The 18,906-nt window shown below is 40.5% G+C and overlaps 1 protein-coding gene across 10 annotated transcripts in view; it reads left to right on the plus strand.

Annotated features, from left to right (window-relative positions):
* NAV3 (neuron navigator 3) overlaps positions 1–18,906 on the plus strand; it is a 438,084-nt gene that overhangs the window by 205,692 nt on the left and 213,486 nt on the right. The gene's annotated exons all lie outside the window — the stretch shown is intronic.

Here is an 18,906-nt window from a genome sequence, read left to right on the forward strand (position 1 = left end):
CTATTTTTTTCCTGAGCTTTGTTATCTTAGAATAGTAGTACAGTGGTACCTCGGGTTAAGTATTTAATTTGTTCCGGAGGTCCGTTCTTAACCTGAAACTGTTCTTAACCTGAAGCACCACTTTAGCTAATGGGGCCTCCCGCTGCTGCTGCGCCGCCGAAGCACAATTTGTGTTCTCATCCTGAAGCAAAGTTCTTAACCCGAGGTACTATTTCTGGGTTAGTGGAGTCTGTAACCTGAAGAGTACGTAACCTGAAGCATATGTAACCTGAGGTACCACTGTACCAGCAGAATTCCATTTGTTTTATCTGATGTATCTTGCTGCGTGTTCTTAATTTAATAGTACAGGTTTATATATCTTTTGGATTGCAGGCATTAGGCATTTTCTATCAGGACATTATCATGGGAGAGCCTCATTAAAACAAAATTGGGGGGGGGGGGAGCAAAGAGCACCTGGCTTAGGTCCTGTTTGTCTCCACAAGGTGTAAACCAGAACACATCTTGGGAAAACATGCTCATACAAATTATACACAATTCTGTGGCAGAACATCAGTGTTTTAAAATAAACCTTGTGATAAAAAACCAGGCAGATGTTGGTCACAGTATTCATACTTGCCTACTGTTAACTAGGAGATGAAGTGATGACTTGGGAAGGTAGTAGCCGCTTTGCCACAAACTCTCTTTGGAACTTAGTATGTGTTACTAGCCTGTGTTGAAATGTGGTGCACAGGTTTTGCCACATTCACCAGTGTGCAGTAAAGTTCAGAGAATGCTCTTTTCGAAACTTCCCAGCACTCCTTATTGATTTCAGCTTTTTTCCTGGCCAGAAACAACCACCTTTTTTCTTCTCCACCAAAAGTTTTAGTTGAGTATCACTATCACTAAACCTTTGCATGCAGTATAGAACATATGCTGCATTTTAGTTGTAATGGAGTCCTGCATATTTCTTTGCTTTTGATACATTTGAAAGAGTGTAAAAAAAGTTTTCTTTAATATTATTCCTTCCCAAGTTACCATGGGGAAACTCTTTTCATTCTGAACATTATTATTTGGCAAGATGGAGAGAGCATTGAATTGAAAAGGTAACTTCCTGAGTCTTTTATTTAAACTGAATACAAGTTTGACTTGTTTTATTGCTGGTACATGATTTTTTTTCTGATTTCCATAAGAAAAGCTGCTGATAGAAATGGTGAAAGTCATAAACAATCCAGAGACCTGTAAGCATACTTATGTCACATGTATCTTAATGGGATGTGCTTTTTCTATATCTGGATTGTGTCCTTAGTCTGTACCTTGTACTGGGGCTGGAGACACTGGGAGCATCTTGTTTCTTTGCACAGCATTTTATTGCTGGAACTTGTGACTGGGCTACAATGCTCCCTAAGGGGGACATTGATCTATAATACATGTTTTATAGAGTCCACAATGCATTGCTGTTCTACATTGTGAATGTATTTCAATGAAACACCGTAAGCCATTGAAATTATGCTTCTGTGCTTGGTTGATTGTGCCCTTTAACACCTCTTAAATCAATTGCCCCTTTGACAAGCAGCTTCATAGACCCAGATCACGAATCATTGATGTTGTCTTGCACAGGCAAGCAGTGGGCTGGATGAAAAGGTGCCTTTCCATTCATGGAAGGAGACCTTCCATTCACAGAAAGGCTCTTCTTTGACTTGGACCCAGTGGGGTTTCCATGAATGGAAGTTAGTGGAGTCCTTGCCAACCCTCACAGCAGATCTTCAACAGGCTGCAAGTGAAACCCAGTTCCACGATTGTAAATTTGCTTATGAACTCTAAATTGAACTCAGTGGCTTCTGCTGTAAGCTATAGTAGAAGGAAGTGTCCATGCACCTTAAGGGATTTCCCCACCATTTCCACAGGCAGAGTGGTTTACCATATTAGCTGCAGGCTTGGCCTGAGGTTCAGTTTACTCCTGCACTTATAGGCATTTTCCTCTTTAGGTAATCATATAGTTCATTGTATTTAAGTTTACTAAAGTGGCCTTTAGTTCAACCCAACCTACTGTGTCTGACTCCTTATTTGGCCATTGGGTCGTAAGCAGCCCTGGGTCAGGCACTCAAGAGGTGCAGTGACAGGAGGGTGTGGAGAGCCACACTTTCCATGAGGGCTTTTCAAACAGCCCTACCCTGCCTGTGCCAAGATGTGCCCATAGTCAGACTGAACAGGATTGCACCTTCCCCCTCACCAGGTGGTGAGCAGATAGTGCAATCCTGCTGGCTGCAGGAGTCTGCTTTGCCTGCATGTTTCCCACATGTAATGGGCTGGGAAAGCAGCATGCAGATATAAGGCTCTGCTCGCCAGTGATGGTTATGCATACTTACAATAAGCAACTGATAAATAATTTGTCCTCAGATGGAAACGTGCAGCAACTAACATTGCCAGATGAGGCCAGACCTTACATATTTTTGTGCTGAGGAGATCTAGAATTGCAGGCCAATAAGGGTTACAATCAATGAAGTAGCCCTTTTAAGTTAATTTGTGACACTAAGTGTATTTACTTGATGTATGCCATGTTGAAATTTGTAGGACTTCTATATAAAAAGGTTAAAGACTGAAGCATTGTCCTGTTTATTTTAGTGACACTGAAGTCAATTGAAGCAATGGCTGTAAATCAGCTCAAATCGAACACAAATTTAAATACTTAGTTAATCTATGTTGTGCTGTTGAATTTCAATTTGCATTTGAAATAACCTCCTTTGTTGTGATTGAATAATCTCTGTGTTTTTGCAATGGGGGTGGGCTGGGGTGGATTTATTACTTTTGTTGCACTCAGTAGCATTCCTGGCTATGGTTCCCATGAAGCATTTGTGCCTACTTCAAACAAAATATATTTACTCCCAGTGCAATACCAGCTGTAGCACATGCTATACTCTAAAAATATATTGATTTTATTCTACGGCAGCTCTAGTTTGGTGAGGTGTTGAGTCTTGAATTTTCAGCTAGATATCCCTTCCCATACATGCAGAGAAGAGTGCTTCCAGAATACTCTAAAAAGTGCTGTTATTAAACCAGTTTAAGTCTGCAGTGCAGATATGCCCAGAGATAAAACTTCTGTTGCTTCTTTTTGCTTTATCCTTGTCAATATAAAAAAAAGTATGGCTAACTAAGGCCACATTCAGACATGCCGTTATTGCCTTGGTTTTACTGGCTACGATACTAGTTCTTCTGTCCTGATTTCTAAAGTTCATTTGACACTGCAGTACCTTGTTGTGTCCTGGAACGGTAGCTTTATGATTAATTTACAACTTGTGGCACTAAATTTTAAATGACTGGGGAAAAAACTGTTTTGCAGGTATACCACCCCAGTTTTTGTCAATACAAAACTTCCATGCTTTTCCGAGTTAACAGTGTGGCAAATGGATATTTTCAGGAAATAAGAGAGACACGAATGCTAAATTTCACCTAAATTCCACTAGATTCCCAGATGTAGCTTTTATATCATGTAAATGATCACATAATATATGAAATTAAGCAGGCATGGAAATGTTGTGAAGATGGAATGAAGTGCCATCTGAAGGCAGCATAATTTACCATGCAGCAAGCATGAGATTTTGGGAGATGCTGTCTTTAACATTCCACTCATTAAATTCTGCTTAAGCCAACCAAAACGCTTACCCTGAATTTCAGAACCACTGTCCTTTTACTGTGGTTTCACTTTGGATGCATGAAACTACAGTTAAATTGTTTGGTAGTTATTTAATACCGGTCTTCTGCTGATCAAGTGCAACCTTAGTAGTAGATGGGACACATACAGAAATTACTTCAGCAATAAATCAGTGGTAAATATTTAGTGTGGATGTTGAGTTGTCATTAGGGTTAATGCTCCTCCAAGTTATGCTATGCAGATGTGGACTCAGCGCTATTGCTCCCCAATGCTCCAGTCATTTTGTAGGTGAATTTCTTGGGAATTAGCAAATGCATTAAACATATGACATTCCAAGTGTATAGTGCTATACCTTTAGGAATGTTTCCATTGACACAGATCAGATAAAAGGCCTTTCACTCAAAGTGTAATGAATACCTTCTCAGAATTTCCGAATGCCAGAAAAATCTGCTTGTGTTTGGGCAATTATGGAATATAATTGGATATGTGGGAACTCCTATTTTTGAGGGGAAAATGATGACTCTATCTGTTAAAGATAATGGAAAGTATGAATTAATCATCTGGTTTACATTTAAGCTTGGCTCCTGCTTCCAGGTTCCAGTTTGCTATTTTAAATGCATTGAAAATGCAACTCTAGCATTTGCTAGAGTTGTTAACCTTTCTTGTCAGAAAGGTGTAAGGATTAACATGTAGGAAATCCTTGGTGCATTCCTTCTGTAGCTTGAAGTGCTCTGAATTCCAAAATAAATTTGAATTTTCTGCATCACAATATAGTACATTCATTTTGCCAACCAGCTGTTTACCCCACAATCTTTGTGTACTGTCCTCCTGAATTGTAGAGACTTTTGACACCCCAGTTGGCTTCCAGACTTCATTATATTGCCAAGTCTGGCTTAGAATACAGCTGCAGGAATCAGTTCATGGCTACCCAGAAGCTCCTCCTCCTTAGATATGCTGTGCTTGCAGTATTTTTAAGCTCCCAACTAATATGCAAGGTAGGACTGTCAATCATCTATCTATCTATGTCTATCTTATATCTATCTAATCTATCTATCTATCATCTATCATCTATCATCTATCATCTATCATCTATCTATATCTATCTATCATCTATCTATCTATCTATCTATCTATCTATCTATCATCTATCTATCTATCATTACACAAGTAGTATGTCCCTTCTGCTGCTATTTGGGCACCCCATTTTGAAACTTGAGGAAACTTATTTTTAAGGAAATGTAAATATATTCTCATAGCCAGCTACTGACTAACAGAGAGATTATCCACATTCCTGAAGTGCTACCCAGCTCCTTACTGCATCCTCGGGTTCCCCAGAGGTACCTGTTTTGTGAGGGGGGGGGGGCACACAAGTATAACCATCCACTTCAAACTCTCTCTCTCTCCCGCCCCCCAGCTTATCACTTTCCTTCTCTTCCAAACCACTTTTTGGTTAGAAGGAAGAAGGCACAAGTTACATGTGTACAAACTTTGTTCCATCACATCTGCATAGTCTCTATATGAAACCTCCTCTCTTCCATGGATCACTAAACAAAGATGAGTCTGCTTTCCTCTTCTTACAGCACTAACTTGCCATGCAGTTATAGTCCTTGCTGCGGGAGTAGTTGCTACTTCTGTTCATAACAGTTGGTTACTTTCTATGAATTTTAAGTTGCTGGGCTGGTTTTTTTGTTCATTAGCCTCTTTTGCTTTTATTGGAATGAAAATTCGCTGAAAGATTGCATAACACATTGAAATTTTCAGTCATGGAATCCACAATGTTTTGTCTGGTAAGTGCAAGCAGATAATCCCCTTGTGTGAAGTGTGCTGCTTTCTGGTGGCTCTTATGCAAGCACTGTATAAACCAAGTGTAGAGGTTTTGGAAAATAAGCAAGTCAAATCAAAGGGAAGCTAATCCTCAAGTGGTTAAGGCAGGATCATACAGTTTGTGGGTATAAATACTGAGAAGCTGCCAGCTAATAACCACGTCTGCAAGTCTGCATGTATAAAACATGAGAGAAGCTATAACAAAGTGCAGTATTGATCATGATGCCTAGGAGATGACTTGCATGCTGTTTCGCTTGTAAATGGCTTGTTCTAATCTAATGGTTCGGCATGGGTGATTTCAAAATACAGTCATACCTTGGAAGTCGAATGGAATCTGTTCCAGAAGTCCGTTTGACTTCCCAAACATTCAAAAACCAAATCACGGCTTCCAATTGGCTACAGGAAGCTCCTGCAGCCAATCAGAAGTCGTGGAAGCCCTGTAGGATGTTCGGGTTCCAAAAGAATGTTCACAATAACTTCTGGGTTTATGGCATTTGGGAGCCAAAACATCTGAGTTCCAGGGCGTTCAGGATCCAAGGTATGACCGTATATGGTACTTGGGTGGAGCCCAGTAAAGATTAGGGATGAAGTTCCAATTGGAGCTCCAGAAGAGAATGAAGATAACAGCAAATGCTTTCTGTGGCTGATGTTGACAAACATGTACAAGCATGTGATTGTGTTCCAAAGTGGATTAAAGGAGTGACACAGGAAAATGGGTGTGAGAGCAATCCTCACAGCTGCTTCTACCAACTTGGTGCTACTGTGCTGCTGTCCATCTTGCCTGCTTCTGCTCAGCAGAATTTGTGTGGGACAGTGACAGAAAAACACACTTGTGTGCTCTCCATTCCTTCCTATGCAACACCATGTGAAATAATGAGCTGGGGTTGAGTTTTGTAATCTGGCCTCTTAGGGCACATGCATAATTTATCGCAGCTTAATTAAGCACACTAAATGGAAATGCTGTTACTTAATTTGCATGCGTGCACACACAATTCTAACATTTCTCAAAATGTTACGGCAACCAGCCTCAAATTTTGGCATCTCTACACACATATATTCCCACTTCTGCTTGAACTGATTTCTCCCCCTCATCGGTCAGCAGTACTAGATCAGGGAATAAGGCTTCCTGATTTCCCCGCCACACAAAAAGAAATGTGTGGGCAGTTTTCCTGAACCTCCCTGACTACCTTTCTGCCCTGATCTTCTCAGATATTTCAGATAGCATGGCTTGGTTTCTCATTAGGAAGATTCTCTTTCAACACTAGCTCAAAATCATTATTCAGCTGAAAATGTCCAATTAATACAGCTGCAGTTAATCTGGAAAAGGAGTTCAAGAAGAGGCAATGGAATCTCCTGAGCCCCAAATATTGTTCAGCAAAGCTGCATTCCACGTTTCTAGCACCTGGCCTAGCATCTTGATGATGCTGTGCTGGACTCCCAAGGACTTGGCAGCCTCTGCTTCCTGTTGTGCATCAGAGTTTGATTTATAGGACATCTGTAAAACCACCACATATTAGTAATCAGGATGGTCATGCATAGAAAGCTTGACTTCCTATCAAGTGTTGCTGAATGCTTTCATCCAGCAGGAAAGGTCTGTATGGCTCATACATGATTTAGGGTGAGTAAGGCATAAATCAGCACACAGGACTTTTACTCACCACTAACAGCAACAATGGGATTTCCTGCCAAGGCATGCCAACCAGTAAACAGGATTTTCTTCTGTGAATATAGCTTGTCCATTTAAAATAATGTAAAAGAGTCTCCAGTGGATCGTATCATTTATAAATAGTAATTGTTACCTTAAACAAAACAACAGTGTGACCATGTTGTAAGACTTTATAAGAGATGTGTAATTGAATTCAGAATCTGAGTGCAACACAGTGCAAACCACCGAGTGAGGATTTTGTCTTACCCATTATAATGAACAAAAGTCTTCATCTTGATTGGAAAACCAGTCAGTAGTTACAAGCATTACTGGAGAATTCTTGAAAGAGGAGCAAGAAGCTTCCCTGGAGTCGTTTTGGGGTGCATTTGCTTAGCTTTGCCCAGACTGTGATTAGTATTCAGGACTAGGAGTGGGGAAGAGTTAAATGAGTTAAACTAATAATTGTACATTCTGCACAGCTGCAGTGTCTCATATGTTTAAAGTTGTAGAAGAATCTCTCAGGGAAACAATGCTCAATCTGTAATTTGCTAGGCAAATTCATATTCCAAGCCAGGAAACTGAAAACTGCAAGCTTCAAAACACCAATGCTTCTTGGTTGTGCAAGAAAGAGCTAAAGGAGCTGTACTTTCTCTGTGGGTGCCATAGCAATAGCGTGACATTTCAGAGTTGTAAATAGCTTTACTTAGAAAGAGCTTGGTTAAGGAGGAAGAGGAATGGCTAGTCAGAACAGAATCCAGGAAACCGGGCTTTGCAACTGACCCTGAATATTGTTACTCTCAGCATTTCTTTAAACACAAAACAGGAATGATGTTTCCTTTTATGAAGTGCATCTCTAAGCTCATTGGTAGAGCCTGCGGTTTGCATGAATGAGGTTGCTGAAAGGAAAAGAGCTATTTCCAGCCCAAACTGACAGTGCTGATATAGACAGACCATTTGCCTGAATAGGTATGGGACAGCTCCTTATTTAGAAGGGAACCTATTGGTAAATCAGTTCAATAGCATAGCTGCTTGTTTAAAATGAATGTGCCTCCATAACCCTGATTTATATAGCTTATTTCCCCACAGCAATTAACTTCCCAAATGTGAGGCTGATTTAGGTTATTTAATAGCATTGGGCAAGTCCAATGTCTTTTTCTGTAGGAAGCAAGCAGAGAAAAGGTTGTGTGAATAATAAGTGTGCACTGTTATGCCTAATTCCAACTATCCACATGGGGCCACTCTGATCTCTGTGCTGAATGCTGTTATCCCAGACTAGTAGGGTCAGTAAGGGTGGCATTACTGTGGCACAGAACCAACAGCAGTGGCACCAAACTGCTGCACTAGCTGGTAACTTATTCTGTGAGGCATTTCCTTCCTTCCTTTCCTTCTCTCCCTCCCTTTTCCTATTTAGCAGCACTGTATTGAAGGAAGCAGCCTTATGGCAATAATCACCTGTATTTCTGGGCATGCTCCCAGACTAATTTATGCCATTGAAAATTAGTTGTAGTGTGCACCTTGACTTAGCCTTGAACTTAGATCAGACGCCTCTACCTGATAATCCCTGGTGCCCTCAGGGTCCCTTTTGTCAGGAGTCCCAAGGAGACAGTGTGTAGGGGCTGGGCGGATCAGAATTGTGGGGAGGCTGGGGAATTGCCTGTTGATTCCCCTAGGGAGGGTCCAATGGGTCAGGGCCTCAATAGGTTTAAGAGTCATCTTGGGAGGGAGTTACAGATGACAAGTCAGATCCCAGGGAGCATCCCAGCAGTGTAACCACTCCCCCTTCTCTGCTCTGTCCTCTCTTACATCACCTAGGTGCACTGTGCTTACTTCAACTCCCGATTGCCTAGGTCACAGAAGCGCCAATGCAGGTCAGGTCCAGCTCAGGTCCAGCCAACCTGGACGAGTTCATCTTTGCTTGCGCAGTCTAAAGAACAGTCCCACTTGCCATGCTGAAGTTGTGCCCACCTCGTTCCAAAATAAAGGGACCCAAGGGGGCATGCCACAATGTCTTAGCTTGCTTAGCTTATAACCTTATTCTGCCTATGTATCGTACTGATTTGAGTGTTAAAAGATTTGGGCAGAAACCATACTCTGAGTTTGAGTTCTTCATTCACCAGTGATAGCCAGGTCAACCTTCAACTCATATTCACACCACCACACACCACTGACATTAGGCTTCAAAGAACCCAATAGAGTAGGTTGCCATTTGGTTGTGCAGTGTGTGAGGCGCCTACGACAGCTTCTCCTGTTTGCAAATGAGCCCTGGACCCAAAAAGGTTGGCAAACTATGACTTAGATTAACCTTGATTCTTCAGAATCTTAGCAGAAATCTCTTCTAACTTTGAACGCTTGTAAGAGTTCAGTTTGCTGGGAAATTTGAGGCAAATATGCAGTGGTCATTATTACCTTATAATTCTTGCTTTCACTCTATTTTCCCCACTTCTTCTCTTTAGTAGATCTTGATTAGTCAGTCCTGGGATCATTTCCCTCACTTTTCAAAAGTAATAATAGTATGCCAGCACATTACAAGGCACAATAATTGGATTGATCCAGAGATGCAGCAAAATGGGATGGGACTGATAGCATTGTATTGTAAATAATTTCTCAAGCATACACTAAAAAGTATGATGGTAGTGGTAGTGAAAAGTACTTTCACACATCAGAAACTTGCTAAATTTATTCCAGATTTTCTTGGAACATATGCAGATTTCTGGGTGTCAGCTTTACAGCTTTCCTGTGAAAGTGGTTTTTGAAGATAAGACAATTTAAAAAGCTTAGGAAGCAGTAGTGCAAAAGCAGTCCGTGTTATATAGATGAATTATAGGGTTGCCATGTGTCCTCTTTTTCCAGGACATGCCCTCTTTTTCAGGGGTAAAATGTCTGTCCAGGTAGATTTTTTAAATTTGCCAAATTGTCTCTGGTTAGACTCTGGATGAGGCATTCGAGATTACTGGTGGTTGAAGACTTGCTTTCCTCTTCTGTTGCCCACCCCCTCAGCAATATATCACAACTATTCAAAGGTTTTTTGGATTGTACTTCCCTCCTTCAAATTAGACTCTCCACTTGGTTTTTTTGGGCTGACTCAGAGTACTTGGGTTTGTTCTAGATTTTGAAATTCTAAGTGAGGCCCTCCTGCCCCAGTTTGGTCAGGGATCATATTAAGCTCTGAAAAATCACAGTGATCTCAACACAAAAATTTAACATGCCCATCACCCTGCAATCCTTGGGAGAAGGTTGCACAGAACTCACTGGGCTTTGCTTCTGAGTAGATGTGTTCAAAGTTGTACTGTGAATATTTTTATGCTGCAGACATTTCTGTGGTGTTTTTATTGCATATTTTCAATACTGGATTGCATATTACATACCGTATGATATGTTGTGATCTGCCCTGTGTTCCAGTTTTGCAGGAAGGGCAGAGTATAAACATTAATAAACAAACAAATGTGACTGAAATGTGACATATATTCAAACAAACAAATTCTGCAAAACTCTTAGTGTGAATTTTTAAAATGTAGTATGTAAAAAAAAACCTTTTAAAGATAGAATCTGTGGATAGTATTCAGCACTAGTTCTATTCAAAGTAGACTCATTTAAGTTAATGAATATAACTACGGTAACTTAGATTCATTAATTTCCAGCTTACTCATAAAAATTAATGCAAACAAATCTTGTATTTGTATGTATATTTGTATATGATATGTTTCCCCAGTACATGAAATACCGCATGTAGATTTGCAGAAGGAAACAATTTTGAGCTTTCCCCCCACCCACACCTCAAAGGGAAGCAATTTGTGTATCAGGAACTGTGCTGAGTTGTTTTGTTACCATGTGGAGTTAAAAAAAGGAAGTACCACAAAACTATAGCTGTTAGAATGCTGGATATTTAGATTGCTTTCTACTTTCATCTTTGGGAGCATATGTTTTTGTTACTGTGAACACTATATTATTGTGTTTTTCCTCAACCACTGGGAATAATCCAAATTGGCACACAACTGACCTTAGCTTCCTGACCACAATATGGTACAATGTGCAGTTTTGTGCCTGTCTGTTTCTGCAGTGCAAAATCCAACACGTTTATGAACAAACAGCAGATGAGGAGAGGATATTGCATCTGACTGTGTGAAAACTCTGAGGAAATGCTGATAACTAAAGCAGCCCTTAAGTTCCATCTTGAGGAACTGAATCCTGCCTTGAAATTTCATTCCCAGTTTTTGGCTGGAACAAATACTGGCTGTTTTTCTTTTCTTTTGAGGAATGTCAGAATTTAAATTCTAATTTCTGTGAAAGGTTTTTAAATACTATGGTTGTTCTCACCAGGAAACAAATGTTTTAAGGGATATGTAATGCTAACATGTGGATAGATACATAATCAGTCTGGTAACACAACCTGAAGGCTTTATTTGTTCCATAAAAACCAGTGATGTAGAGATGAATTAACCATCATATTAAACATTCTATAGAGTAAGGGCATAGGTAAATTTATAGTTCCTGCTGTGAAGATGACTTCTGGTGATATGATGTGCGGGAAACCATTAATTAATTTGAAGTATAGCTGAACCTTTAAAATATAGACCTTAACTATCTAATGTAGGTTTGGATCAGTGACCTTATCTAACATAGACTTGGATCAATGAATGGTGGAATATAGTTATAGCTAATTTTGACTGGATTGGGTCCATGAAGGGGTAAGAAAAATAGATCCATATTTAGCAGTCCAAAGGCCTTCCTAAACAATCACTCAAAGATTATGAGGAAAATGTAAAAAGTTTGAAGTAAAATGTTATTAAATTGCTATGTAAATAGAGGATCAAGTGTTCTTTTTGTATTGTACTGCTGTCCTGTGAGTAGTAAAGCCTAACTGTCATTTTTGTACACTAAGTATACAGGTAGCCCACAACTTACGCAGGGGTCAGGTACCCCCAGAACTGGGCCCCCTGCAAGATGGAAGGCTGCTTACTCAGCTTAGGGAAGGAGGCAGGAGGGCAAGAAGGAGTTTTGGGAAGGAGGCAGGACTTCCTTCTGGTCAGAGTGGCAACACAAGGCAGTTGTCCACAGGTAGCATGAGGACAGCAGGGGAGGCAATTGTGTAACATCTTTACTGTGGCTTGCTCATCAATATACTCACCAGGAGTATCACCAGACTTCATGGAAACCTAAAGTAAGCCTGCCAGATAAAGATAAATTGTCTCAAGAAGCTGGAATACCAACATAAGTGACAGCTAAGAAAAACTGCTTAAACTTGTTGCCTTCAGGGAGACCCTGACCAGACAGGGTACTTCAAGTCTTGTTCTCTGAGTCATTCCTGGAGATCTAACTACTTAAGTTAGGAAATGGTAACTGGTAATTGAGGCCTTTATTGAGGAAAGAATAGAGAACTTAATAATGAATCCTGGTTAAGACAAACACTAAGCCACACCTTGGCTTAGCAGCATAATAGCAAAAAGGACCAGTGAGGATTGGTGTGGCTGTGAGCTCCACTACAGGAGCACACAAGTTTGCAAGATCTGCTGTGCAAACCAGGGCATACGTTTTTTTATTAGAAACCTAAAACAGTAGCAGATTTTTTAAAAGAGACTAGTAGCTAAGGTATATTTATAATATATGTGGAGGAAAAGTTGATAGCCAAATCTTCCACATTTGGGGAGGCTGGGCTGCTTCTAAAGGTCACCAACCCTCCACAGTCATACTGATGGGATAAAAACCCAGCAACTTATTCACTTAGAAGAAAGCTGTCCAGGATAAACTGCACTGAGGAAGGAGTATCAGAACGAGAGAGGCACCACAGAGAAGCTCCAAGATCCCTTAACCCCTTTCTACACTTTGATTGAAGAGAGAATAGGGCTGTCTTTATCTTTTGCCATTGCTCTGTGGGAAAATCAGTTGGAAGGGGTAGTGGTGCTTGTTTGAATGGCTGGTTTGTGGATAGAAGCCGCAGTTATTGAAGGAGTTCTCCACCCAAAACAATTTCTTGTAAAGGACTAATCATAAAATGGTTTTAGATTCATACAATATGGGAGCAGGGGAATGTGTTCTCTATTGAAATTTGTTTAGATTATTATTGGCTTTGCTAAAATTGGTGGTTGTAGGTTTTCTTTGGAGCCAACATTGTATTCTTGATTAAAGCCTTAGAAACCCCTTGATCAGAAATTCTGGAAGCTGATGCTGTGTAAAAAGAAAAAAAAGGGGGGAAGCCAAAACCGAATGCAAAATGTAATGCATCTCGTTTCATAGGTTATAGTTTACAAAACGCTCAATTACAGTATATGATTGGACTCTTCTTGGTGTCGCTGCAAATCTCTTCTAGAATTAAGGCAGGTGGCTCCCTGCACAGTAATAAACATGGAGCACCCAAACGTATATGCCATTCTGGGATTCCTTTCTGGAATTATGAAGGATACATTGAGGTCAAATTCTGAAACGTGAGATTTAATCCATTCAGTTCAATAAACCATTAAGTTTCTCAACCCTAATTCACTCCTGTTTGTCCAGCTTGAGTTTAAAATACAATCTACCCAATCTATTGTTTTATCTGTTTAAATTTACATTCTGCCCTTCCTTCCAAAGAAGCCAAGGGCAGCATGAGGTCAGTGACATGAGGTCAAGAAAGATTTGCCCCTTACAGAAAAGGGAGATCCCAAGATATTATAGGTTTAAATATGTTAGGCATTAATAGCATACTACACACACACACACACACACACACACACACACACACACACACACACTACTCCAGAAGCCTTAGCTGGAATTGACTCTGATGCCTAAAACTTGAGAACTTACTACTTCAACAGTATCACCACCAATCCATTGTGGTTTTACACCACTATTGCAACACCCTGCCAGAAACGAAGGCTCACTTCCATTGGCTTGGATGTATTTCTGAAGGGAAAGTGCTGATCCAAAGCGTTTTGCATATTTAAAAAGCCAAGTTTTAAAAAATGCAAACTAAGTTATAGGAAGATACAATTTCTGTAACAGAAATCTCAGATGTTGCTAAACTACAGACCACAATTTGAAGACCTCCCCACTTTTCATTCAGCATCTTACACAGCCATTCCCTTTCCTTTTGTGACCAAATTGTTTTTCAGTGCCAGCTACAGAAATTGCTTACATTGATAAGCTGCATGAGGCAAGTGTTAAGGTGACCAGCTGCTTTTGGTACAAGTTTCTAGGCATCTTTGTACAGAGGAGATGAGAAGAACATTGCTATACTATGCCTTGGGATTTGTTCCTTTCGTTCCCCACCTCTCAGCTGGAGCTGGCAAATCTGACACGCCAATGATCTTTTGATATAAAAAGAATATAATGGGATCTAACAGCAGAACAGCAAAGTCACAATGAAAATATCAAATATGTGTCATACTGTTAAGGGTTAATATTCTGGGACCCTGAATATATTCTGCTCTGTTCTGTAAAAAAGGGAGAAAGGAGTGACTTAACATTACTAATGCTATCCTGGAGTATTTCCAGATGCTGTCTAGCTTCTAGAGGCACAGCGTCAATTGCAATGGACTTTGCATATTGCCAGGGCTTTCGAAATTTTGGTGTGTGCATATTCTGCTGTGTTCCGAACAAATGGGTGTGAAATAGCTGCATGGGCAAGAAAGTTGTGTCTCCTTTCCCCTGCTTCCTTCCAAAAGAATGTTTGATACTTCCCCTCTCAAGATCTTTCTTTGTTTCTCTCTCAACACATGTGAAGCAATTTTCCACCTTGCGGCACAAACACTGAGATGAGCAGTTGGCAGTTCACTTATTCTGGGGGTGTAACAGCAGTTTCATCTGCTGTGCAGTTGTGGTGCTCTCTCCAAACCATCAGGACCCTGTGTGCAATGCTGTGTGCCTGGGGATTCCCTACAAACCTTCTAAGGAATGTATATAGGTCAAAGGCTGGAGCCCCCTGTCACCTGTTGTGCAGAATTAATTGCAGACTGAACTACAGTTCTGCTAAATCCAATTAGGGTATCAATAGACAGTAAACTTGGGCTGGTCCAGATGTCATAGGACTAGAATTCCCATCATCCCTGACTATTGGCCATGATGGCTGGAGCTGATGGGAACTGAAGTCCAATAATGTCGGGCTAAAACCTGGGATAACAACGTTCAACCCTCTTAGCAATGAAGTTCACTTAGCCCTGTCACTATCTCTCAGCCAACCTACCTCCCAGGATTGATGTGAGAATGAAATGAAGAGGAAGACAGCCATTGATAACATTTTGAGCTCCTTGAAGAAAAGGTGGGGTATAAATGTAACAATAAAGAAAATTGTGGAGCTATAGGTTCCCCATCCCTGTCATAGATGCTTCACTTCTCATTCCTATTTACTTTATGAGTTGCAAGCACTGATATTATGCTGCTTGAACAAAGTTGTAAAGCCCAGTCAGATTTGAATATGAACTTCACAGCACAGTAAAATGGCTCTACTGGTTGGGTAAATTGTTGACATTCTAAAAGATAAGAATCTCCTTTTACAACTGAGATGTTGTATTCGCTGCAGCTACTAAAGTGATAATAACACGAAAATATACCTTAACAGGGCAAACAACTATTGATTAGTATAATCACCAGTATGTCTTACAACCTCTGATATGCAAATGTTTCCTCCTTCTTTGCACTGCTATATTAACAGGAGGAATGAAACACAAAAGATGAGATTAAAAAGTAGATTACAGACAGATAGACAGAGCAAATGAATCTTTTTTCAATGACTCCATGAAATGACCTAATGCTACATCAGACTTTTTTTTCTTTACCAGTGTCTATGGGTCTTTTGAGTCCTATGAGATCCACCAAGGCTTCCACAACAATAAAAATGGAAATTAATAAAAATTGAAAACACTAAAACCATTATAAAAAGCCCTTGCAGCACAAAAACAGCAGCAGCCATCATATATATATATATACACGGCCAGTCGTGTATATTAATAACAGATTATCTAGAGAAATGAAATGAGAGTTACTAGGAACTTTCTCGTTATTAGCACAAAATAATGTTTGCTAAACACTGAAGAGATATATAAGAGTTCCCCAGTGTGAAAACATACTCAATGACATGTCTTACATCTGATGCCATATAGGTAAAAGGTAAAGGTACCCCTGCCCGTACGGGCCAGTCTTGCCAGACTCTAGGGTTGTGCGCTCATCTCACTCTATAGGCCGGGAGCCAGCGCTGTCCGAAGACACTTCCAGGTCATGTGGCCAGCGTGACGAAGCTGCGCTGGCGAGCCAGCACCAGCGCAGCACACGGAAACACCATTTACCTTCCCGCTAGAAAGCAGTACCTATTTATCTACTTGCACTTAGGGGTGCTTTTGAACTGCTAGGTGGGCAGGAGCTGGGACTGAACGACAGGAGCTCACCCCGCCGCGGGGATTCGAACCGCCGACCTTACGATCAGCAAGTCCTAGGCACTGAGGTTTTACCCACAGCGGCACCCGCGTCCCTATATATATGATTACAATCCATTTAAAGCCTACTGAAATGCCATGCTTGGTGGACATGTAAAAAGGCTAAAAAATATTGGATACAAATACATCCACTTTCCCCTCATTAGCTACTTTCAAGTGAATGGACAGTGGATGAAATAAGTGCTGAGTGACTTCATCCATTGTTGATGCATGCTCATGCTTCCCACTTAGAAGCAGGTGCATCTTTAGGGATCTAAGGCTGCAATTATATACCTATTTACTTAAAATGAACCCCATTAAACTTAATGAGTTGCTTCTAAGTATACATGTATTGGATTTTTACTCAGGATCATACTGTCATACTTATTTAGAAAGGAAAGGCACTCCTTTTCTGCAACCTGACAGCATGGTGACTGTAAAGTTGCCTCAGAATATAATACTAAATTGGGACCTACACCAGATGATCAAAGTAGTTACTGCGTCTGCAATAATTTTAAAATAAATCCCTCTTACTGCCAGCCCTGAAGTATTTCTTTGTTAATTCCCACATATGTGGACAAGGCTGCAGATAATTTTACTCCTTCCCCCTTGACTTTTCTCAGTGAAGGTTTAGGATTCCATGAAGGTTTTTTTTAATGGTTAAACTTGGCTTTCTGTAACTCCAAAAGGAATTTTCCAGATGTTCTTGGCTCATTGAAGATGAATTCCGCATGAGTTCGGAAAACTTTCTAGTAGTACTAAGGCATGTCCATTGATTTCTCCTTATATTAGACTAACTATTGGTTTCATTTCATGTATTCATGAAAGTAGAAATGTGTAGGTGTCAGCTCATTTTCCTAATATATTGTCTGAAGGGGCAATGCATGTGCCATTCAACGTAGAAATTTTATGACCATCCACTAAATAAAGTTTTATTTCCTTCCTTCAGCTGTGTTGTTTGACCTGTTGTCCAACTGGACTGAACCCAATCTTCATAAAGAGATTTTCATCTAAAGATGATGTGTAAATCCAATCATCCTCTGCTGAATCTGTTCAATAAATGTGAAGTGTTTACTTTCTTTTATATCCAGGAGGGAAAGCAAGAATGACTTATCTCCAGTTATTAACTCCATTGTACAATTGGGATAATCAACATAAACTACCCTAAATTTTAAAACGGAGAGATGTAAATAATAGTAAAACAGAATACATGTTTCATAATTTGCTTTTTAGAGAGCTTTTTAATTCAGGAATTTAGGAACAGAGGATGTTGTCTTCTCCTGAGTAAGACTATTTAGCTAAGCCTTTAATATCCCCTTTTGGATATTACAGATATTTGGAATTTTATTTTGGTACTTGAGAAGGTGGTAGCATTTCAACTACAGTCATGTTTGCAGGAAACAATATCTAGACACATTTCAGTTCATCTTCAGGCTCAGGTTTGGCATTGTAACTACCTTGGTTGCCCTGACTGATGACCTTTGTTGGGAGAGAGAGAGCGTGATTTCAGTGGGTTTTGATACCACTAATCACAGTCACCTCTTTGAGCTCATGGATGGTACTGTAGCTACATAGTCGCATATCAAGTGGCAGGCTGAAGTGCTCTTTCTGGCAGGGAGTGGGAAAGCAATTTCCTTATAGGTGGTTATTCTTTAGCAAATGATTGAAGCACAGCTTGGTTTTCCCTTTCTGCAGTGTTCTTTCTTGGAGACAGCTGACACAGTCTCCAAATAGCCCTTAGCCCTCAGGTCAGTGGCAGAGTGTATTCCCTTCAGCTCTGCAGACCCATCTATGCCTAGAGACACAGGGAAGGTGACAGATCTCTAGCAATTTCTGTTCCTCTAGATTTGTTCCCATCATTGCCCATCACTACACTCACCCAGGGCTGATGGTCCTTGTGAAACCAACAGAAGCTACTACCACCTGCACTCTCATTAGAAGCTTTTGGATGTGCATACTCAGGTCAGGGCTCAGCCCTGCCCAAGCATCTCCTCTGATGAAGAGGAAAGGGAGCAGGAACTTCCAGAAGATCTGAGGTGCCATGGGATACTCCTGCCCCAGTACCATCTTCTTAGGTTCCTGGATGGTTCTTTCACTCTCCCCACATCTTCCCAAGGGCTACAAGAACAGAGAAGATGGTGAGCCAGTCAGAAACTTCAAAGCTTCAAAGAGTATGACTATCTGTACATGAGGCATTTTCTGAGAGTGTAGTGAATTGATCAGGGCCTGACTTAGAGCCAGTAAGGGGTAGAGCCTCCACCACTTAGAAGTTAAATACTTTGCATGCATAGCTCCTTTTTATAGTGTTTTACCACAAAACATAATAAAATAAGGGAAGACAGCCCTCTCATTGGGAATGGATGGATTGGATAGAGGATAATTCTACAAGCCATTAGTTGATCTTATCATGTGGAAAACTGACAGGA

The sequence above is a fragment of the Podarcis muralis genome, chromosome 10 (genome assembly GCF_964188315.1).
Source record: "Podarcis muralis chromosome 10, rPodMur119.hap1.1, whole genome shotgun sequence".
In the NCBI taxonomy this organism is placed as follows: Eukaryota; Metazoa; Chordata; class Lepidosauria; order Squamata; family Lacertidae; genus Podarcis; species Podarcis muralis.